Consider the following 25,665-nt stretch of genomic DNA (forward strand, 5'->3'; position numbering starts at 1 on the left):
GACTTTATTCAAAAAGGTTGGGACTAACTACTACTAGGTAGGTGTTGGTATCTACTGATATTACTAGAACGTAGTTATTTGACAGTTATCTTTGCTTGAGATTTCAACTGTCACACTCACCCAACAACCAAGATACTCACCCAACGTCTAGACTATCATGAACTATTTCAAGCAAATGCATGGAATATTGATGTCGTCTTCATTCAAAATTATTTTCCTTAGTCGTCTCTAGCAGTTATTTCTTAGTTTGTCCATTAGTCAAATTTTGTGTCATGGCCATAAAATTTTTATATTATATTTCCAACTCAAAGGCTTCATTATATTATTAGATTAATAAGACAAGAGTTTGAATAATGACACCAACCGATTCTTATTGTGTACAATCTATTAGATTCTAGTTCTTATCTAATATAAACCTCATAATAATACTTTGTTAGAGGTGTCATTTGGTTATATTTTGAATCCACTGCAATGTAATTGTTAGAGTTAGTGAGTTGATGTGTTGTTTAATTTTATATGGTTTTATAGCTAATCTCTTGGTCAACAACCTTAGCTGAATGACATAGTTGATTGTGGGAGATAAGGAATTCATCTTAAAGCCAACAACGTGAGAAAGAAACTTCATAGCCAAGAAAACAACAGTCACAAGCCAATTGGGAATAGTAAAGGCGTAATGGTTAAGGTAGGCTTTGCATATTGGTGTAGACGCTTGATGAGAAGGTTGAACATTGCTAACTCATTGGTAAGTCGTATGTGGACCCCTTTTTTTAGCTATCAGTGGCATGTAAAACCTTTGGTTAGTCTAGGTCCCAATAAAATAAATTAACTGTACATCATTGGTTATATCTTGCCTTTTTAGATATTTGAAAGCATTATGGCTTATGCATGAAGTTTTATGTTAATTTGGATTTTGGACCATGTTTTTTTGAAAAACATAATGTACTTTACGAAACAAAGTGGATGGGAGACTTCATGAAAGATGGTATTATTGGTGCAAAACTCTTTTGCTTTCATGAGTGATTATGATATTTGAGTTTTCATTTGCCATTTTCTGTTGTGATGATGTTTATGATAATTTAGTTTTCACTTCCATTTTATTTTGCGTTGAAGTTTGAACACTTTATATATTTATGTAAGAGAAGTTAGTATTTCAACATATTAATGCGCATGTTAGTTCATATTTTGGTTTCTTGTTAGTTGACACTTGATAGCATGTTGCTTAGTTCACATATTCCTTCGGTGTATCTTTGCACCTTTTAGGGGCAATTGCTAGTTGTACCTTTCTAATATGAAAATATATTCAATGAAGTGAAACTAGCTTCTAACATTACTACTCAAAATTCCTTCACTTAAGAACCCATGGGTGGGGATTGTTGTTCTACCAAAGTTGTCCAAGACTTGCACTTGGCTATAATTGATTTTTCTAGCATTGGGGCAAGCATAAATAGAAACATGTCATTGAAGAGGCTTCCACATGGCCAAGTAATCACTTTTGTTGGCATGGAAGATAAAAAGAGCATGAACACAAACATAAACATGTCATTGGAGAGACTTACAACATGCTCCAATCAATTTTACTAACACTAATACAAACACAAACACAGGCAAAAGCACAAACATGAGAGTATTGGAGAGACTTAAATCTAACCCAAATCACTTTTGTTAAAACTTGTATAAACATCAACATATATAGATACATGCATGTTATTAGAAAAACTTATGCTTGACACAAATCACTTTCATTAACATTGACATAAATACAAATACAAACATATTATTAGAAAAACTTAAATTTTGATAGAAAAATATCTACTCCACTTATTCAATAACCCACATCAAAATTTTGTTAACATTATCTTTCAAACATTATCATTAAAATATATCTTTGATTCAAAACCCAAAACAAAATTTTATTAACATTATCCTCCAACAAAATTTTATAATATTATCCTCCAAATATTATCATTTAAACATATCTTATCTTAAACAATTAAACAAAAATATCCATAAACAAACACCAATCAATTTTATTAACATTGAAAAAAAACACACAATACCTTATCAAACCAACTTTAACTTTATTATCCCTATCGCAGTAGTGGATATACGCATTCGATAATGCGTTGAAAATCAATTAGTTGGAGGGTTGTCCAAAAATTAAACAGCCATGTTATAATGTTAACTTTATAAAACATTTTTTGTTTTTTATTATTGTTTTAAATTTCTTTTCGAAGCTTTTGATTCGTTCTCTCTTGACGTCTTATTTGCGTAATTATGCTTCGGCGCCAACAATTGGATTGATATGATGGGTATGACGACCAGTGTGTCAATTCATCCGTGGATGTCAGTGGTTGCAATTAGTGTGCTCTCGTCTTTATTCATGTCTTTGTATAAATGATAATTTCGCAATAATTTTTCCACGTAAAATTTCATTTTTTCTCTTTAATGTTGTCAGGATTCTTTCCTTATGCCATTTTTTAATGGAGTTATTTATAATGTGATTTTTTGGAGATTTCGGTGACGGAATTGGCGGAAGAAATTGAGGTTAAATCTTGATTTGTTGCAGTTAAAATGGTTTTTTAACTGCATATTTGGATTCAGCACCCTGGAAAACCCCTAGGATGCTTTGATTGTGCAGAAACTAGCTATCAAACTTGCGATTCCAATAAAATTCTAGGGTAATCTCAATGACATTGTTACTCATAAAAAAATACCCCATTTAACGAGATATGCACTGACATTGAGGATACTCAAATCACATTAGAAATATCATAAATATAAGAAGAAAAATTCCTGCCTGTGGATCTCACATCACATTTATCTGTGATTGTTGAATGAATATTGAACCCAAGTGATTCCAATGTGAGGAAGTTAATATACAATTTCATTCACTTCTTATTCTTCATTTAATGTTGGATTGCGAGGAGAAATTGTTGTCTGGTGTCTCACATTTCACCTTTAACAGTATATGGTTTGAATGAATGCCGAGCCCGGGTAACTGCAATGCCGAGGAACTTAGTATACAAAATTTGACTAGCTTCGTATTCATATTATTTTACCATTTTATACGTTATTTGTTATTAAATTTATCTAATAATCAATTTCAAAATTTTATGATAGTTTGAATATATCTTTTACGTTTGTACACATAGTTTGTCACGAAATTCAATCCATGGTCAATTTTTAAAAATTTACAATGTGAACGGTAAATCACACCCACCCCTTATCCGTGAACCAACTTTTTGATATCACAAATCCACTAAAATTTCTTTACAAAAGGTTGACAATGTTGAATATTTAGCTACTTTATTTAATCAACAAAATGTTTATATATCTCATCCAAACAAATATTTATTGGATAACACTTATATAGCTTATTTAGTCAACAAGATGTTTATATATCTTATTTATATCTAACTTATCACATTTTCCTTCAAACGTAGACCTATACAATTTCGTTCTATAACATAGATTGTTCATACTTGTTTTTGAGTACACTCCCACTTTTCAACTAATTTTTTTTGGATTATTTTTTCGAAGCTATCATCATTATTATATTTTGTATTTATCATATAAATATTATATATTTTTTATATTTATTTTTAGTTATCATTTAAATATTATATATTTTTATATTAAAAATATATTTTACCAATAGATTTTGTCCAATACTAGTGCATCAATATTATTTGTTTCTAGTTATTGTTAATTTTTCCACACTACTCTAGTTGTTAGAGGTACTATTTCTGATCCACACCACTCTAGTTGTTAGAGGTACTATTCCTAGTCCTAGATCATTAGCAATGTTGTAGGACTACTAAATAACACTTTGTTTGCCCATTCATGTATGTCTTTGACACTAACTTAACTATATTTAAACTAAACAAAAATATCTACAATATAGCCCTTATCAAATGTGTCAATTATTTTATACTTTTTAAAATTCAATAATTAAACTAAGCGCCAGAAAACACTAACTATACTACTTTGTTTAAATATCAACTTTACTTTCAATAACCAAACTAAACAACCTCAACAATTTTAATTAAAATTTTATTTCAACATCATCAATTTCGAAACATTTAAACCAATTTTATCATTTAAAAACATAGTTTTAATAAAATTTAAAAATATCACTAAATGAGAAAAAACGATGTATCACCAACACAAACACATCATTATCCATTTTTAATAAAAAATTATTAACCCCACTTTCAGTGAACACCCTTAACAAAGTTTTGTCAACGTTATCCTACCCACATTATCATTTAGTCAATACCTTTCTTCAATGCAATTTAAAAAAGTGTCCATCAAAAGCACCTATCACTGTCACCCCATTTACTAATTATCCATATTGACTAAAATTATTCCTTCATCCTTACTGTAATCAATTTAATCAAAATCAGTGACATTTCTTTTGGTTTTTATTCAAATTTTTTAATTCGTCTACCCTTTATTCAATTTAGTGATATTTCTTTTTACATGTTATTGAAAATGGTTTCGATGTTACTCGGCGTCAAAAAATCAATTTTTTTTAATATTTATATCAATTTTATTTTATTTTATTTTAATGTAATTTGACTAAATTAAAAATACTTATAATAAATAAATAAAATCTCTAAACATAATACTTTACACAAACAACAATATGAATTATCATTATTTTTGGAAGTACTTATTATACCTTATATGATTATTGAAATCTCTCTCTTTTATTGTGTAATAATGACAAAAATTGACTTTTGTGTACTTTAATATTAATTACTATATACTATATCACTAATTATTATGTACAATAAATATAAATAACTTGAAAAATAACATTATATATTAATTACTATGTACTATAAACACATGGTTTGTAATTAAATTCAAAAATTTCTTTTTTCTCATTGGTGTAAAATATTGAAAAGACAATTTTTATGGGTTTTATTTTTTAATTTACAAAAAAATAATTTAAAAATTTTAGATTTGAAAAAAATTGTAAAAATAACATGTGTAGGATTTGTACAACTCTCATTATATCAATCTATACTCTAATGACATCACATGTGTACTATAATATAAACATTATATAAAAAAATTGTCATCATTCAATATTAAATAAATAATTAATAATCTGTTATCATTATTTTCAATGTCAATATATATATATATATATATAAATCTTCTTCTTCTTTTTTTTTTTTTTTTTTTTTTCAAGAGAAATATATATATAATCTTTATCTACCAAAAAATTGTTTAATTATATTAAAAAATTAATAAAAAAAGATTAAACAAATATTCATATAACTTATTTTACAACTTTATTATTGTTTGAAGTACATATAACACATCAGAAATCAAAAATTAAGACAAGGAGAATGGAGCTCTGGCGATCGACGGCAATGGCGATAACCTAACCCTAGTTTTGACCTTGGTTCATACCCTTTTCCCCATGGCGGTTTTCAGTCAGAGCTCATGGATCACGGGCTTCTGACCTGCGCAGGCCCTTTGTGCATACAACTTTCCCCGGATTCCTGGCACCTGGTTTACCCTAGGGTTTCTACCATTCCCGTCGAACTTTCACGAGCTGGTTTACCCTTTCTACTGACTGTCGGTTCCCTGGTCGACAGTTTTGGGCATCACTATTTGTCAGGTTGCTATGGTAGAGGAGGACCTCGTGGACTACGAGGAGGACCCCATGCCAAATCAGGATATTTGGGCATATAATAACCGACCTGCCATGGAACCCTGGGGAAGAGAACAAGCATCAGTGACAGTTGCCTCTACCCTACATCCCCATCCGCCGCGCTCAGGGAAGAAGAATCATACGGATGTCAACCTGGCGGACCTTCCGGTTCTTGAATGCCCGCCTCTCTCGCCAGCCACGCTCCATCTTCTGGGTTCCTGCCTACAGACTTCACCATCTTTCGATTCACCTCTCCAGACCGCTGCTCAGCCTACCCTGCCGGCGCTTTCGCCTCCCATCCAACCCTCGAACCCATCATCCATTTCACTGATGCCGGCTAACCCTCAAGGCCCTCAGCGGCCCTCCCGTCCCACTTTTCACCCCGGCTCTAGCAGTTTGAACCCCCGCTCCCCTATCTGCTCGGGGTGCTTCAGCTCCCCGCTGCTACCTGCTCGTTCAGTTGGGTCTGCACAGCATAGCACTTCTGACCCGTGCCATAAGCTCCTCAAGGATTTCCCCATCGACAAGCGCTCTGAAAAATAGAAGAAAGGGAGGTGCCTTCGAGCCATTGACTCCGATATCAACCTAACATTCGGAGAGGACGTTCAGATAGCGGATGCTATTGACACTGCCCGTAAGGTTCTGGTCGGCCGGGTTCGTGGTCGAACATATTCTGTGGAAAGATTAAAGCAATGGACGGAGGAGATTTGGGGATCTCTGCTAAAGGAATTACCAGCTATCAGAGTCCTAGCAAGGGGATGGTTTGCATTACACTTTCACAGACCTGAATACACCCAATGGATCCTATCCCAATACTGGCATATAGAATTGGCTCCCGTTCTGCTGAAGCGCTAGGATCCACTTTTTGACCCGGAGCGAGAACAATTGGGCGCCGGGCCTATTTGGGTTCGACTACCGGGCTTGCCCATGCAATTCTGGACGCCTCAAGTTTTCAAGCGCATAGGAGATGCGTTGGGCACCTATCTTGAGCATGATAAATCCTATGAACAAACTGGAATCATGACCATGGCTCGTATCCTTGTTCATCTTGACACCAGGGCTGGGCTGGAGGAGAAAATCACCCTGCATCGCAGACATTTTTCGCGCAAGCAGCTGCTGGATTATGAAGGTGTTCCGTTTCGATGTCGTAGATGTCACAAAGTCGGCCATCTGTACAAGGATTGCCCTCTTCTTTCTGGAGTGACCTCGGAAAATACTAAAGGTACTAGACAACAGCCATCTGTGGAACAAAACAGAGGAGATATCAATCAAGGAGAAGGTGATCTGACACATAATGAGGTCCCTGCGAATGTGGAACCAGAAGGCACCAAGAAGACGAACAACAGAAGGAAGGCTTCATCGACTCCTGCACCACCTCGCACTCGGTCCAAGACAGCGGAGGCTGCATCATCTACCCCGGGTAATGAATCTCTCCCCATGACCTCTGCTATTTTATCAGAAGTTATGTTTTCTGTTATGCACTCCACATTGCAGTCCTCACCCATTGAACCGGGCCCGCTTCCCTCTATTCACTGCACCATTGCCCCCCCTCCCCCTACCTTCTCCACCACTCCCTCCCCTCACAGGATGGACTCTGCCCTCCCCAACCCCTCTTCCTCCCCCACCGGTTCTGGATCGCACCCCTACCACCTCAGACCTCGGGTCCGAACCAAACTCCTGGGCCTTGGTTCTTCCCCTGGCCGATACTCTAACCATAAACCCAAAAGAGGCCGTCCATCTAAGATCAACTCGGCCATACAAAATGCAGTGGCAGATGTCGCCCGGGGGCGACAATGCACAATTGAACAGGCACTTAGAGCAATTGAGCCCCTGGCCAATGGTTCCCCATGATTTGGCTCTCCTTCAATTGTAGGGGATTAGCCAACCCCAAAAAGAGATTGGCTCTCAAGAGACTGATCCACGAATCCAGATGTGACATCCTCTTCCTACAGGAGACCCTTTGCACCTCGGAAGCAGCTGTGAGAACCCTACAAGCCCTTCATCCAGGATGGATTTTTCAGGGTATGGACGCAAATGGACATTCCGGTGGTCTCGCCATTGGCATAAACCCTAGAAAGGTCAAGCTCTTATACTCTTGGGGTGGAAGAGGATTTATGGGTATGGACATATTCATGGGTGAGCTTGGTTTCCCTATTCGCATTATCAACATATATGGCCCGAATTTGAATCGCCTGGCCTTCTGGAAAATTTTTTTGGGAGGCAACCTCATCACTCGAGCCACCATATTGGGCGGTGATTTCAATTTCTCCCTGGGTGTCGGGGAATCCTGGGGACACCATGCTCAGCTTGATCCCATTTCTGAACAGATGAGCATGTTAATAGATTCTCACAGGCTTGTTGATTTTCCAATGAACAAGAAAGTCCCCACCTGGCACAATAGAAGAACATGGGAGGCAGCTTTGGGAAGGCGATTAGATAGATTCCTGGTGCATGAGGACCTGATACAAAAATTTCCCTTGTACAGACAATGGGTAAGCTCGGGTGGACTATCTGATCATCTTCCCATCCTCCTACAAGTTAGTGGTGCAAAAAATAAACCCCGATCCCCATTCAAATTTTTTGCTGGATACTTACAAGACCTGGATTTTATTAATATGGTCACGGAATATTGGAGATCACAACCACCTCTAAGAGCACAGAGAAAGGCAGCGGATTTTTGTGACAAACTCAATGAACTTAAGAAATTGATTGAGACCTGGGCAAGGAGGAAACGACTGAGGGATGAACAGCTTCTTTTGGATACAGAGACTCAGATTGCACAATTGACGGATGAAAGGGGGACTGGTTACGTATCTGAGGAATCAAAATCCCTATTGAACAATTTGGAAGTGCAAAAGATCAAGATCCTGCAAGAAAAGGAGGAGCTGTGGAGGTTAAAAAGTAGAGCCATTTGGCTTAAAGCGGGGGATTGTAATACCAAATATTTCCACAACCTCGCAAATGGCAGAAAGGCTTCAAACACTATCTGGTAGCTGCCTTGTGAACCGGATGGATGGGCTACAACACACCAGCAACTTGCCAGATTGGGTGTATCACATTTCAAAAGGCAATTCACTGCCCCGACTGCAATAAATCTTCCAGATATCATCAACCTTGCTGGTCACTTTCCTAGATTTGTTGGACAGGAGGATATTATAGACCTTACACAACCAGTCACAATGCAGGAATTGGAAAGTACTCTCAAATGGTTCAAAAAAGATAAGAGCCCGGGTCCGGATGGGTGGCCAGTGGAGTTCTATTTGGCCTTTTATGAACTGCTGGGGGGGGATCTGTTGGAAGTCATTGAAGAAGGCAGGATCACCGGGCACATTCACCCCCCTATGAACTTCACCTTCATAGCCCTGATCCCTAAATCTGATGCCCCATCGTCCTTTAATGACTTCCGCCCTATTTCATTATGCAACTGCCTCTACAAAATCATATCTAAGATTATAGTGAACCGTATAAAACCCATCCTATCTACTCACATCTCCGCTAAACAATTTGCTTTCCTCCATCACCGCCACATTCAAGAGGCCATTGGCACCGCCCAGGAAGCTCTACACTCCATAAAGCATAAGAACCTCAAAGGTATATCCCTCAAGATTGATCTGGCAAAGGCTTTTGATAAAGTAAATTGGCTCTACTTGAAGATGATCCTCACCCACTTGGGCTTCCCCCTCGAACTTATCGACTGGATTATGGGATGTATCTCTTCTATCTCCTTCGCCATACTCATCAATGGCTCGGCCTCAGCACCGTTCAACATCAACAGAGGAATCAGACAAGGATGTCCTTTATCCCCACTCCTCTTCCTAATTGTTATGGAAGGGCTAAGCAGGCTCATTGCATCTGCCAAAAGGAGTGGGGATATCAGTGGACTCAAAATCATGGAGCACTATTTCCTCACTCATCTTCTCTTCGTAGATGATATCCTTATTTTCATTAATGGGAGTGTCCGAGATTCCACTACACTAAATGAAATTCTACAGCTTTTCTGTAGTGCTACGGGCATGGAGATTAACAGAGGGAAATCAACTATATCCCTCTCGGGGTGTACAAAGCAGGAAACTCAGCTGGCAAACCAGAAATTCCCCTTCCAGGAAACAAACCTGTTGGAAGGCATCAAATATCTGGGTTTTAGACTAAAACCAGATGGATACAAGATTGAGAACTGGACTTGGCTCATCACCAAAATTGAAAAGAGGATCAACTGCTGGCACCACCGGCTCCTATCTAAAGCAGGTAGGCTTATGCTTATAAAAACAATCCTTGAAGCCACTCCAGTATACTGGATGTCTCTATCCTGGATTCCCAGAGGAATCCTCAACAAAATACAACAAACATGCAACAGATTTCTATGGAATGGCAACAAAAAAGGAAAGATCTTTGCCTGGGCAAGATGGTCCAAGATTACTACTCCAAAAAAATTGGGGGGGGGGGGGGGGGGGGGGGGGGGGGGGTGGGGTCTAAAATCACTCACGGAATTTGCGCAAGCATTGGCAGCCAAGCAGGGCTGGTTATTACTAAAACAGAAGAGCCTCTGGGCGGAAGTCATCCACCACAAGTATATCTGGCCTTTGACCATCACAGACTGGATCCGGCAGCCAAATTGGAACCGACAGGGTATATCGGCGATTTGGAAGGCCACTCTGAATGCCATGCCTCTAATCAGAGATAGCCTTTTATGGCGCATTGGAAATGGCTCATCTGTCCGCATTGGTATTGACCCATGGCCAGGTTCAGGGAATGCCCACAACTTACCAGAAGGGCTGGTTCTCCATCTAAACAACAGAGGCATAAAATATCTCTCTCAGATTGGCGACCATCAGCACTCCACTATATACTCTCAAGCATGGTTAACTGATCGACAATGGAATTTGTCATATGAGTGGAACGAAAACTGGAAATCATACATACAGGCCTTAATCGAATCCCATATTAGATTAAGGGAGGAGGAAGATGAGCTCATCTGGGCCATATCCAAAACTGGACAATACTCGCCGAAGCTAGGATACAACAAGTTGATCGAAGCAAAAAATCCGAACAATCACAAAAGCTGGTGGTCCGCTATCTGGCAACTGCAGGCCCAGCGAAGAACCAGACTACTTATGTGGAATATACTAGTGGACAAAATCCCCACGGGATCCAATCTTATGAAAAGGGCCTTCGCAGGCCCATCCTGGTGTGTATTATGTAGAAAAGAGGAAGAAACAACCCTCCATTTATTCCTTACCTGTTCGACCACCAGAGATATTTGGGCACAGGTCATTCAGACTCTAAATATCAATGTGGACTGGCAGGGGGTGGACATTCCATCGGCGTGGGATCAGTGGTGGACATCAGTGGCATCAGAAAAGCCCAGGAATCTCCCCCTCTTGGTGGCCTGACATATTTGGAACAGGAGGAATTCGATAATATTTGAGAACTGCATAGTAAATTGGAACCTCCTCCCCCCCATCATTTGTGCGGCTTATGCAGAATTACCAAATATGACCAAACAGATACAGTCCAAGAACATCACCCCAGAACACATAAACAAAGATGTGCCATGGGCATATTTTGACGGGGCAGCCCAGCGGCAAGGATGTGGTGGTGGCATCCTTCTTCATCTAACAGACTCACATTACTACCAGATGAGCTTGGGTCTGGGACCAAAACAAATAACCATGTTGAACTCATGACCCTGCGTCATCTTCTATATTTTGCCATGACCAAAAACTGCCAACAAATTCAAATATTTGGAGACTCAAAGACTGTGGTTGATTGGTTTAACAACAAGTCCATTTGTCATGCATATTCTTTGAAACATATCTTGGAAGAAATTGTTTTTTTCAAAACATATTTTGACCAGATAACTGTTTCTCATATCTACAGGGAAAGAAATGCAATTGCTGACCGGCTTTCGAAAGAAGCGGCGGATCGTCCTCTAGGAGATTGGCTGATCGAGGAATTCACTCCTGTAGGGACGCACAAGTTTTATCACAAACCATATATAGATGGACCTCTACAGTGAGGCAATGGCCTCAATCTGAAAATTTTGATGAACTTTTATATACTTATACTCTTGTATATACCTCAGTGTTATTCAGTATGATCTCTTGTACAACGTCTATGCACCTTCTATGATGGACATAGTACCTATCTTAGTATCCCAATGGGAACCTTATGTATTTATTTTTGCTTTTGGAATAGTGGCGACAAACCACATTACAGCATATGCCTATGGGCATCAACAACATGTAATTTCTTACTAATAGAAATTATGAATTTTCTTCTTCAGAAAAAAAAAACACATCAGAACATTAAAATATTTTATTAAACTAAGTGGCAAAGAACACTAGCTATGTGGCCTTGTTCAAAAACAAACTGCTAATTCATTGCAAAACAGAGGAATACCTCCACTTCTAATTTTATAAATTTTAGAGGCATTACCTTTAAAGTTCATCGTTTTCTTCCCGAAATTTTCTTAACCACAACGAGATATCTTTTGTTGAATCCTCGCAAAAGTTTCTGTCAAAACGATTGTTTTTCCGAGAAAAAAATCTAAGGAGCGTTCTAAATGCCATAATCAACAGCTCGCTCTAAATGCCATAATCATCGAAGATATGTAGTGTATATAGACTTTGATGTACTGAACGCTATATCAGGTCACTTAATTTGTTTGTTTAGAAACCCACCAGAGATGTCATTGATGGTAGGAGAAAGGGATTCTTTATGACCGTGAAGGAATAATATTAATAGTATATATCTAGGGTGTTTGGACAACATCTAAAAATTTAACAGAAACTTATGCCTCTTCATCAATGTTCAAAAAAGTTGTTCAAGTAAAAACTAAGCTAACAATGGTCATTTCCAAAATTAAAAAGCAAAATCTTCTTTTATCGAGAGCTTAATTGTGCAATAGACCTATGAAGCAGAAAGGCCACTGAATTAACTATTCAAAATAGAGCACATGGATCAGTTTTAATAACACATGAATCATCATTTAATTTCCATATGGCTAATCAACATGCGATTTAATTCAACAGAATCAAGAGGAGGAACGCATGAGGACAACATCCATCCCCTTTTGCATGTGGGCACTTAAGTCATGGGTTCACACAAAATTGGTTAAATTTCAAGTTTGCAAAATTTTATTCCCACGTGAATTTATTCTATGTGATTTGTAAATCTCAAATCAAACGCAAACATTAATTAATTTAATTAAATTTCTCTAAAATTACTTCAAGTTAGTTATGTAATTATAGGAAATTCAACAAGGTTTATAATAAAAAATAAAAAAACAATAAAATCATGAAGGCTGAAATTGACTAGCTTCATAAAAAAATAAAAATTCTAGATTCTTTGCACTAACTGAATGTTGTTTATGAATGTCAAATTTGATAACAAATAAGAGATCAATACAACTTAAGTTAGTGTTGGGAGCATGTTGAGACTCTCTTGTTAATTTAAATAAAAACACAATTTTTTTTTGTAAGCTTGGCAATACCTTTTTATTCCATTTAAAGTAACCAATAGACAACATTTACAACCACATCCTATAGGGTCAGATGGCCTCAATCTGCCCATTGGGAAACCAAGTCGATTGGCCATCTGATTGCATTGTAAGCCATCCAACATTTAAAGAGTCTTAGATTGTCTAACAATGCAATATAAGTCCGAATATCTTTATTGTTCTTAATCTCTATGTAACTATGCCAATGGCTAAAAGATCATAAAGCCATCATATAAACATCCCAATTTTTTTTCAAAACACAATCATGCTGATCAACCCATTAGTCATCAAAGGAGTCAACGGGCACCAGATCTTTGGCGTTGGAACCTGGGAGTTTTGTCTGAGGAAGACAAGGGATGTGCTTCTCAATTTGGCTGAGGCAAGCGTTTTAAAGTTGAATTTGGCACTAGGTAAGTCGAAATTCCCTGTGAATTTTTTATCGGTCTATGTCTAGCTTGGATGAGCCAATAGAGATGAATGTCATTTCTTTGGCCACAATATTCTTCATAATCCAATATAAGAAAACCATCTCTTGAAACTCAGTATATCTGCCTCAAGAATGTCCTGGGTCTTAGACCAAAGTCTTTCATTCCTCTAGGTCCAAGTCAATATTCTCAGCTTGTTGTTTTAACTCTGATTCCACCCTGAGATCAACAGACGGATAGAGGGAGGCGTATTGAGTTGATAATCCGGTGTGACTTCCTAAGTCTTCCCAGTAGTGCTACAACTTCCTCGAACCCTGGGCTGTTGAGGTTGAGAATTCCCATCATCTCGGCCATGTCCTCTATTTTGGTTCCGAGCATGGCCCCCTTGTCCAGTGTTCCTTCCACGTGAAGTGGGTTGGGCCATAGGGATGAGTTGCAACCCACAAAAGAGACCACTAAACCAAACTCTATGAATCGCAACAACTACCATCGAGGAGCCTTGTCGGACTGGAAACCAACGCGCTAAGTGGAAACCTGGCAGGAAAGCCTTGCTAGACCAGAAATATTGAAACCCTGTAAAAAAGAAAAACATAATGCAACATAATAATAAGCAAGAGACTCAGAAAATAGAGAAAGATTCACGAAGATGATCGAACCCAAACACAACGGGCCTCGGTTTTTTGCCTTCAATGCCTAATAACCCTTTGAAACTGAGGCTACTTGTCAATTTTGGAAGTTCCTCTTACAAATTTCCAACACCGCATCAAGCAACTGAATTGTCATTAAGGGAACAATCTGAAATAAAACCCATAAATCCAAGACAGTGGCTAAAGCCTTAACATTGTTTGTAGGATGCAAAGCCATCAGAGAAAGTAGAATGCCATAATAAATAGAAAGACTATCAAGGTGTGTGGGTCGATTTTCAAAATTGGAATTGCTTGTCTCCCATACAACCCAAAAACCCACATAATTTCCCTGTTTCATCGACTTAGAAACAACCATCTTAAGATTCAAGCAATAACAATTAACCAGAATAGGGAGGGTGAACATAGGATAGACATAAAGGACATACCCGCACCAAACACTCGTAGGTTGGGAGATGAAGAGACATTGGTACTGCACTGCCAAAGACATCCTTGGAGCCTGGAGTAGTCAAATAACCACTGCAAGTGGCCATACTGAAATTCTTAGGCCAAACTTCTGAGGTTAGCTTGCAAATCACGGACCGCACCTGACATAACACTTAACAACGTTCATGGCCACCTTACACATGCAAGGGAGTAAATAAGGCCACCATCCGACCACCTATATTTCTTCATCATAATTACCATGCGCTTGGCTCATATTCCATCAATATCAATTCACCAATTCTCACCCAAAACGGGGATAAAAAGACAACTTTTTTTAACAATATTTCTCATTTCTATTAGTTTATCTTTATCTTCACAATTGTAGCATATTAAGTTTTTATTTATACCATACAAACTTAAATTATATAGATTTATATATTTATGAATAATTATAATAGAAATGTCATGTTTCAATAAAATATACAAGTTATATATATATATATATATGCGCAAATAAAAATTCTTTTTTAATTTTTTAATTTTATTGTCATTTATTATTTTTGAATATATGTGTGTTAATTTTTTTATTTATACCATACATATTTAAATTATATAAATTTATATATTTATAAACAATTATAATAGGAAATTTGTAATATTTCAATAAAATATAAAAGTTAAATATATAAATTAAACATATACATATTAAAAAAATATTTTGATTTTTAAATTTTGTTCCCATATATATATATATATATATATTACAAAATTAATTATAAAATATATATTTATTACAAACTTAAATTATAAAATAGTGATAATAGAAGAATAATATTTTAATAATAATTAAAAAAAATCATTGAATTGAGGTTTCTGTGATGCATATCAAGTTTTTGAGAGAGGTTTTGAGTGATAATTACATCAAAATTCATTTGTTGACGCGTTTCGAACTAGCAAGTGCGGTTCATCGTCAGGACAAGATCATGTATACTAAAAAAATATTTTAACTTTTAAATGTTGTTATTAAATTTTTATTATACCTACTGCTGGTAGGATATGACGTATTCAGTTTTTCATTGACTTGCTATTAGTTTTTATTTGACTAAAAAAAATTAAAATATATTCAAAGTTTAATATTATGAAATTAAATTTATCATTTTTAAATAAAATTTATTTCTATTTATCTTAAATATGAATGGTTGAAATGTCTCCCCACTTATTGTATAATGATGACAAGAATTGACTTTTGTGTACTCTATTATTAATTACTATGTATTGTAACACTAATTACTATGTACAATAAATATAAATAATTTGAAAAATAACATTATATATTAATTACTATGTACCATAAACACAAATGGTTTGTAATTAAATTCAAAAATTTCATTTTCTCATTGGTGTAAAGCATTGAATAAATAATTTTTATGGGTTTTATTTTTTAATTTACAAAAAAAAAATTTAAAAATAAAAATTTGAAAACAATGTGTAAAAATAACATGTGTACAATTTGTACAACTTTCATTATATCAATCTATACTCTAATAACATGACATGTGTACTATAATATAAGCATTATGTAAAAAATTTTGCTATCATTCAATATTAAATAAATAATTATTAGCTTGTTATCATTCTTTTCAATCAATTATATATATATATATATATATATATATATACCAAAAAAATGTTTAATTATATTAAAAAATTAATTAAAAAAAGGTTAAACAAATATTCATATAACTCATTTTACAATTTTATTATTGTTTGGAGTACATACAACACATCATGACATTAAAATAATTTATTAAACTAAGCGGCACGGAACGCTAGCTATGCAGCGTTGTTTTTATCATATATACTTAAATTATATAACTTTATATATTTATAAGCAATTATAATTATAATAGAAGTGTAATCTTTCAAAATATATATATATTAAAAAATATTTTATATTTTATTCTCAATTATTATTTTTGTAAATATATGTGTGTGCTAATTTTTTATTTATACTATATATGCTTAAATTATATAGATTTATATATTTATAAACCATTATAATTGAAATATAATATTTAAAAAATAAAAAACATATTTTTTTAATGGAAAAACCTATCATAAAATAAACATACCTATATTAAAAAACCTTTATATACATATAAACGGTTATATATATTTCAAAGAAAATAGTATGTCAGATCTAATATCAAATTTTATTTTGAAAATTTTAATTCTTCGAACTTTAAAATTGTTAAGCTTAAACACTAACCAAAACCAGGTAACTTAGGTGAATAATATCCTTGACTTATTATATTATTTGTGACATCGAGTTTGGGATCTGGAATTTACCTGATAGAGTCAAGGACACCATCAGGCAAGATTGTGCGGTTGTCTTGAGAAAGGCTAAGCCCCCTAAGAGCAACCTTAGCAAGGAAGAATCTGTCGCTCTCAGATCCTTGAACCAGAACAAGGATATCATTGTTTTAAAAGCAGACAAGGGTGGTGCTGCCGTTATTCTGAACAAAGCTGATTACCGTAGCAAGATGTTGGATCATCTTCATAATAGTGGTAGCTACAAAAAGCTTCCTAAGAATCCGTTAAAGAAGGTTGCTAAGAAGGTGGCGCTTGCCATTAAATCCATTAGCTCATTGAGTTCCCTGCACCATAAACTCATTGAAAGCAACCCTATCACACCTAGAATATATGGTCTCCCCAAGATTCACAAGGATGGGGCTCCCTTGAGGCCCATTGTCAACACCATTGGTGGTCCCACCTACCTTCTTGCTAAGTTCCTTGCGTTAAAGCTTAAGCCCTTGGTTGGTCGTTCGGAGTCCTTCGTAAAGGACTCGGCTTCCTACATTAAGGAGCTCAAGGGCATTAAGCTTGACCCTGGGGACATTCTTGTCAGTTTTGATGTTGTTTCCCTCTTCACTTGCATCCCTATTAGTGAGGCCATGGAGGTGATCAACTGCCTAACAGATCCTGACACTGCCAAGTTAGTTGAGATCTGTCTCACCTCTACGTTTTTCTGTTTTGAGGGAGAGTTCTTCGAGCAAACCTGCGGGGTTGCCATGGGCTCACCCCTTTCCCCTGTTGTTGCTAATCTTTTCATGGAAGATTTTGAGTCCAAGGCTCTAAACTCTTCCAGGCTCCTGCCGAAGCTTTGGAGAAGATATGTGGATGACACCAATGTTATCTGGCCTCACGGCCAAGAGGAATTAAATCTCTTCTTCATTCATCTCAATAATCAATCCTCTGCCATTAAGTTCACCATGGAGCAAGAGGTCGATGGTTGCCTTCCATTCCTCGATATTCTTATTTCTAAGAATAGTGATGGTTCCCTCGGCCACCGAGTTTTTCGGAAGAAAACGCATACTGAGCAGTATCTTCATGCCAGTTCCCATCATTTCCCGGCTCAAAAGTTGGGTGTTCTCAATACCCTGGCTACTCGGGCCCTAAGGATCTCGGATAAGGAGAGTTTGGAGAATGAAAAATCCCATCTCCTTGATGTCTTTGTTGAGAACGGTTATAGTAGATTCTTGGGTCAGAGGGCTTTCGTTAAAGCTTCGAAGAATTCGCTATCTCATCGAGAACCGAAGGAGCGAGTTCCTGGTGTCCTTCTTCCTTATGTTCAGGGGACTACTGATAAGATTGGTAGGATTCTCAGGTCGCATGATGTTCCTGTGACCTTTAGGCCCCTGAACACCATTAACATGTCCCTCAGATCAGCAAAGGATCCTATTGACCCTAAAGATATGAAAGGTGTGTACTTGATCCCCTGTTCTTGTGGGACCCCCTACATTGGGGAAACTAGTCGCTCCATTAACCAGAGGATTAGTGAGCATGCTGCTGATCTTAAGCATAGGCGTACTAAGTCTTCCGCTTTGGCTGAGCACGCCGAGAAAACCAATCATCATGTTTGTATTGAGGAAACTAGTGTTATTCCTAAGGTTTCGCACTTCCATCATCGGAAATTTAGGGAGGCGCTTGAGATTGAAAAGAGGCCGAGTAATCTCAATAGAGATGATGGCTGGAAAATCAGTCGATGTTGGGTCCCAGCACTCTCGTCCTAATCCTCGTTTTTTTTTTTTTTTTTTTTTATGTATTTATTTAATTTAATTAATTAATTATTTATTTAATTTTTTTACTCTTTTTTAATAATAATAATAATAATAATAATAAAAATAAAATAAATAACAATATAAATAAATAAATAATTAAAAATAATAATAATAATAATAATAATATATTAAAAATAATAATAATAATAATATCCTTCTTTATTTATTTATTGTTTATTTTTATTGTTATTATTATTATTTATTTATTTTATTTTATTTTATTTTATTTTATTGTTATTTCTATTATTATTATTTATTTATTATTTTATTTATTTATTTTATTATTATTATTATTTATTTTTATTTTTATTTTTATTTATATATATATATATATATATATTTTAACTTGTATTCACATTTAATTTATTCATAGGCGAGGTCCTTTACAACTAATTTCCTTTTAAATAATAATTAACCTATAATTTTTAACTATTTATTAATAACTTTTAACTAACTATTATCACTAATTTAAATTATTTTATTTATTTATTAAGGGATTGGTCCCCTGTATAACTTATCTCTTTTTTATTATTAAAAAAGTTTTGATCCCGGTCCAATAGTCAATATTAGCGGTTGGTCAAATTAGCCGTTGGAGGCTCTGCTCGGTCTATTTAACATGCTAAGCTAGATCTGTTTCTTCAACTTGTCCTGACGATGAACCACACTGGTTGGTTCGAAACGCGTCGACAAATGATGTCTCATGTGATCTTCGCCGAAAAATATTTTTTGTATCCTTGACTTTGTCTATTGAATGTCATATCATGAAGTAGAGCTGACATTATGAAATAATGAAAGACTGGAACAAGCAAATTGGGAGTACCTATGCTCAAAATTAACTAGTGTTAGGCCTCTGGGTAAGCCAAATTGGGCTAAATGTCTGGGAACCTAGCTATGACATATCACCTGTGAGGAATTATGTTTGAGTTTGTAGAGAAGGTTATTATTTCGGTCCCTATTTCTTTGGTCAGGTATTTTGATTCTCTGGTATGTTGGATATAGTAAAAGGGAATGACCTCTACCTAGAATGTCTGATTTCCCTTCAGGTATGGCACAATTTTTTCCACTCTTTATGCATCCCTTTTAGAACTTTTCTCCCTATTGAAAAATGGCTTCAATCGTGTATCGAGAGAGGGGGTAAACATAAATCCACTCCCATATTTATTCTTTGGGAGATTTGGCACGCTAGGGACCGATACATATTTGAGGAATGCCCTATAAATATCCTACATATTTGCACTAACATAAGGAGGTGGATGGAAAATATCACAAACAAGATGCAGGTGGTCAAGTACTTACTTCATCGATCCATTGCCCCAAACATCCTATTCCTTGTTGACTACTTTGATGGAGTAGCATAGGGAGGCAGATGTGGTTGTGGCGTATGAACTAGATTTTGCAACAAAACACATTATAAATTATCTTGGCATGGAGGGGGTGGTACAAACTCGAGAGCAGAGACCCTGGACCTTTGGAGACTACTATGGTTTTCCAATAGACTGTCTTTGGACACGATCCACATATATGGAGTTTCAAAAAATCTCATTGATGGATTGTCGGGTCAAGAAGCTTTTCTTCCACCTGACCTAGAGGGTTGGATCAACCACATTGACTATATTACACGGTCCTTACACCATATATCATTTCAGCATATATACAAGGAGTCAAACTTTGTGGCAGATAGTTTATCCAAACAGGGTTTAGAGGAGGAATCAAGCTTCATACATTACAGGTTCATGGAGGAAAATGTGACTAGAGAGGAGGGCATGGTCGAGCTTCCCTTCATATGAGTTTTCATGTCTACTTTTGATTAGCATGCTTGAACTTTTTATGACCATTCTGCTTATATTTTTTATGAACATATTAGTGCATATGGAATTTGTTCTATGGGAACAAATGGATATCATTTTTCATTATGTTAGTATCATAACAAACACTCTATATGTATCTAAAATGTTATTGGAAATTTATTGAAAGATGTAATGGTACATAATATACACCAATGTTTTTTTCATCTGAAAAAAAAGGAAGGAAAAAGGGATTGAATTCTTGGGTGTTTCTCCAGCCCTATCTCTTCACGATTGGATTCCTTTATGTTATGTCATACTAGACATCCGTTCACATAGTTAAGAGCAAGGAAACTTTGGTGAATGGCGAGGTTTTTATTTTATGGGGGCTATTGGTATTTTACTTGGTTATCTCTCTGTTTGGCTTGGTTTGCTAGATACAATGCTAAAAACCTGATTGGTTTTTTTAAGGTTCCATTTCACTTTCTAATACTTCACAAATTATACTTTGTAAAGTCTATCTACCCAAAAAAAGTCTCTCAATGTTCTAGGAGCGGTACCTACTTTATTAGTTCTCTGTGTGAAACCTGGTGCCATCTTCTTTGGTTTTTTAATCAAAGTCTTTATGCAGATCTCATATTTTTATGTTTGATTTGGATTGCAAGTTTCAAGGCCCAACATGCAGATATGGACAATAAATATGCACAGGAATTCATGTGAGTTTTGGATTGCAAGTTTTAGGGCCCAACATGCAGATATGGACAATAGAGATGCACATGAATTCAAGTGCGCTTTTGAGAAGACACGAGGAGTATATTTAGTCCAATAGGATTCTTCTTATTTTTGTAATGATCAAGGTGCACAAGAATGAAAAATAAGCACCATGAAGTAAGTCAATGATTGGCTTACTGCCTTTTCAACATGTCCATTGAATATCACTTTATTCTCATACAAAGGACAAGATGGAAAGGCAGTGACACAATAATTAGTTTACTACATGGTTGGTGAATATTTGCCCACAAGAATGGAACCATGAACAAGAATAATATTGCTGTGCCTTTCAACATGCAACTATCATGAACTTACTGGTTCACCAAAAAATAGAGGCAGGATGTATTGGAAGTTGGGAGTAGCATGTTATCGAATTTGGCAGTTAACTTTGCTGAAGCTAGATTAGAGGAAGAGGAGACAATTTATTAACTCAAAGAAACCAAATGGACGTTGAGAAACAACAGTCTTCCCTCTGAAGTGTTAGTTAGGAAGAAGCTAATACTTTACAATTTTTAAGTTAATGTGAAATGTTTTGTAGAATAATAAGATTTCTAGGTCTTTTTGTCTAAGTGGCAACATGCAGAAAAATTTGGAATGCCTTTTTTGTGGTTTGCAATAAATTTTGTTGTGCAGTATGAGCGAGTTGTTAAATCGACAATCAACTATAATCTATGTATATCAACATTTTAAATGATATGATATCTCTTTTTTTGTTTAAAAAAAAAAACTCTGTACATGTGCTCTGTAAATCTTAAATCTTTTGTTTCAGGGAATTGAGAAAAACCATTAAAGAAAACCATTATTTTTCCATCAAAATGAAATTAATGTAGTGTTGTAAATCGCATTTATAAGTTTCACTTGACTATTTTAAGTTGCATTTCAAATCTAAAATTAGAAAAATATTGGTCCTCAACATTTTCATGGAATCAACCCCAAAATTTAACCCTCTTTCGATATCCAAAGAGTTCGAAGGTTTGAACTCAAAACTTGTTCCATGCCAAAGCTCTACATTTCCCTCCCCTTCACAGAAAATAAGATAAGGACCTGTGGGTTCTTCAAAAGGGATTTCCATAGATCTTTTTATTAAAGTGCCTTCGACAGGGCCATTGTAACCCTTGAACTTGAGCTTTGTAGCTGCCAAGGCTGACAATGGAAACAATGAGTATATGACTTATTTAAAATATGAAGAGCACCAAGACTATTCTTTGAGTAAGAGAAGTGGTGTTATGGTTTTAATTTGTGCGGTGGTAGGGCATAAATTTCTATCAAATAATTTTGGCACGATTTTGGTAAATATGGTGGTAAAATTTGGAAATCCATTTTACAATTTTCAAACTTCAGGATTTTGGGTGCCCCAGATGTGTTTGACGGTGCTAAGTCAATTTCCACCGTAAAAAACAATTGTAACCCTTGGACTTGGACTTGACCTTTACAACTGCCAAAGCTCATAGTGGAAATAATGAGTACATGACTCATTTAAAATATGAAGAGCATGGGGACAATTCTTTTAAGAGAAGTGGTATTAGGGTTTTAATTTGTAGGGTGGTTCCTCTGTGTGTCCTTGGGTTTGTAGCCAGGGGCCTTTAAAACTCCTTGCAAAAGCAGGGAATATGTAAAACGATTTAATCCAATCAAATGAAACTTGCCTAGTCTACAAGGTGTATTTTTTCTCAAAAAACCACAAAAAGTTTGGCACGATTTTGGTAAAATCCGATGGATATTTTTGGAAATTGGCCAACCTTCAAGATTTTGGGTGCCCTATATGGTTTTGATGGTGCTGGATCCATTTCTACCATCAAAAACAATAATCAAGTACTCTTATTGTTAGATTATTTTGTAAAAAAAAATATATCAGATTCCAGAATTTTTTTTTTGTAAAAGAAATGATCGGGTTTCGACAATTCTTTTTTGTAAAAGAAATCATTGGATTTCGACAATTCTTTTTTATAAAAGAAATGATCGGATTCTGAAAATTTTTGGCACTTTCGGCAATTTGACAAGTCCATAAACAACGCTTATACAATTGGCCAAATTTTACCAAAAAAAATTCAAAGTTTTATATAGTGTTTTTTATTTATTTTTATATTTTGAAATTAAAAAAATATTTTTAGTATTTTTAAAATGTGGAAAAGGTTTTTGTGATTGCGAAAAGACATGATATGACTGATTGGCCTTGTTTTGAAATGACATTAAAAAAAACGATTTTTATAATTTTAAAAATCCAAAAATTGGCACATAATTAAATAGTTTAGCTTTTTTTTTTAAAGAATGAAAGGGATATTGAAGATTATATTCATAAAGCTAGAATAATCATGATATTTTTTCTAAAAACAATAGCTACTAAAATTTCTTGAAGGTTTGGGATTGAACACTCAAGATCAATCCAAATCTTTAAAGGAAAAATCCACAATACATAAAATGTGCTCCTATTTCAGCTAATTTTTTTCCAAAAGACCCTTAAAATTCAAATGTATTTTAACCATATTCTTAACTTAGTGTCATTTTAACTTTGAATGGCTTCTCATTATCCTTGGTGAGCTGTTTTTCATCTTTTTTTCCAACTTGGATCCATCTAAAGTTTTACGATGAATTTGGCTTGTCACCATTCTTTGATTGGTCTCATTGGCATTTTCATTCTTTTGACCCAATGGAAGCTCTTCCACATCTACGTGATCAGCCCAAGAAGGAGCTTTTTCAAACTTGTTTTATGGAGAAACACTCTCAAAATCTATGTTCTTAGAGGCAAAGATCTTTCCCTTGTCCATTATGGGAAGATCAACCCTAGAAGTATTTTTTTTCAAAAGAATTCTAAAAAGAAGCATTTTGAATACCAATATTCACTAAATTGTCAAAAACCTGCACACCACTACTCGTCTTCACTTGCTTTGTTGTTGAAATTCCTTGTTCTTTAGGAGGATATATCTTGAGTTGTGATTTTTTTATTATCCTTTTGCAGATTGGCCTTATTACAAAGAACCAGGGGGAAGAACCTCCGTATAAACTGTATAATTTTCTGATTTGGCACCATATCACCATCTTAATTTTTGACTGTTTTTCCTTGCTTTATTCTTCCAAACTTTGGGACAATTTTTAAGGGAATGCGCGATTTCATAACATGCTCTACAACGAAAAGAAGTATTTTCGTAATTTATTTTTTGCACCCATAAATAGTCAAGGCTTGTTAACTTAATTTCAAGAGGAAATCCTTTGTCAAAATCCATCTCCACACAAATGTGTGCTTATGTGGGCTTCAAGTAGTGTTTAGTGCCATCACATCGAAAATAAAATCTACCTAAGGCATTACCAATTGTTGTTAATGATGAAATATTCCACATATGCAAAAGGATATTGGGGAGCCTTACCCAAATCAGAGCAGTAAATATTGAAGCTGAAATAGGTTTGAAGTAGGGACACTATGCTTGTAAAGAAAGCTCTGTACTGCCCCAAAACCATGGACCAGAATAAGAGATCAACACCTTATCATTAAATTTATCAAAGTCTGCAACAAATAATCCCCCTGCCAAAGGGCAGATATTCAAATCATCAGATGTTAAGGGTTTCCAGTGATAAAAAATCCAAGAGTGGAGTTCAATTAGCAGTAGCCACAGGCGATTAAAGCAACAAATCAAACTAGCATCTGAAAATAATTTTTCCTAGCTCAGAGCTTTAGCCACCAAAGGAACCTCAATTGATGGGGCTTCATGAACTGACAACCCAAAGAAAGAGGAACCAAGATTAGTTTTCATGGAATCATGGAAGGAAGGAGGAATCATATCCAAATTTGCTTCCACTATGGATATACCAAAACCAAAGACCATTTTCGAGCCCATTTCCTAAGAAGTAGGGGCAGATTCAAAGAGGATGCGACACACATACTAGCAAGAGATCCGGAAGCAGAAGGTAAATGTGATCTGCCAAGGAAAAGACTAAGACAACCTCTTATCAGAAGGCTTACCCTTCTATCCAGCCACCGTGGTGGAAGACGAGACTGTCATAGTGGGCGAAACAGAGGAAATCGATCCACCCAAAATTGAGAATTGTCAAGAATATGAGGAGACATCAGAATCTGTGTCAGAAGAAGAGGAAGGATTTGAAGTTGTGTCAGAAGAGGGGACTTCCATTTGTAATATTTGGTTGAAAGGAAGGGGAGGTGGTTGGTTGGGGCCGAACCCTAGTCACTGCAATAGTAGTCACACACAAGAGCCATCAATCTAATTTTGACAATATGATGGCAACAAGTTTATTAGCATGGATTTTGTAGATATAACAAATTTGGGAAATTAAATTCATGGATGGCCAAAATTCAATTCCCTTATTGAAATAAT

The sequence above is a fragment of the Pinus tabuliformis genome, chromosome 1_1 (assembly GCF_031772625.1).
Source record: "Pinus tabuliformis cultivar Carrire ecotype Pingquan chromosome 1_1, CPIR1, whole genome shotgun sequence".
Classification (NCBI taxonomy): domain Eukaryota; kingdom Viridiplantae; phylum Streptophyta; class Pinopsida; order Pinales; family Pinaceae; genus Pinus; species Pinus tabuliformis.